Genomic DNA, 215 nt, shown 5'->3' on the forward strand with positions numbered 1-215 from the left:
TCAGTGCGCGCGCGTCCAAAATTTATTATTTTCTTTACTTAAACGTTAGCATTGATAAGCTCATATCGCTGCAAACTACGCCATGGTTGTAGTGAATTAACATGAACATATCGATGTTTATATCATAGATTAAGAAAACTTTTACTGAATATTTTTAAGTTTACCTAGTCTGAGAATACTTTTGGACGCGCATTCCTTTATTTATTTATACCTCG

The sequence above is a fragment of the Penaeus monodon genome, chromosome 29, assembly GCF_015228065.2.
Source record: "Penaeus monodon isolate SGIC_2016 chromosome 29, NSTDA_Pmon_1, whole genome shotgun sequence".
In the NCBI taxonomy this organism is placed as follows: Eukaryota; Metazoa; Arthropoda; class Malacostraca; order Decapoda; family Penaeidae; genus Penaeus; species Penaeus monodon.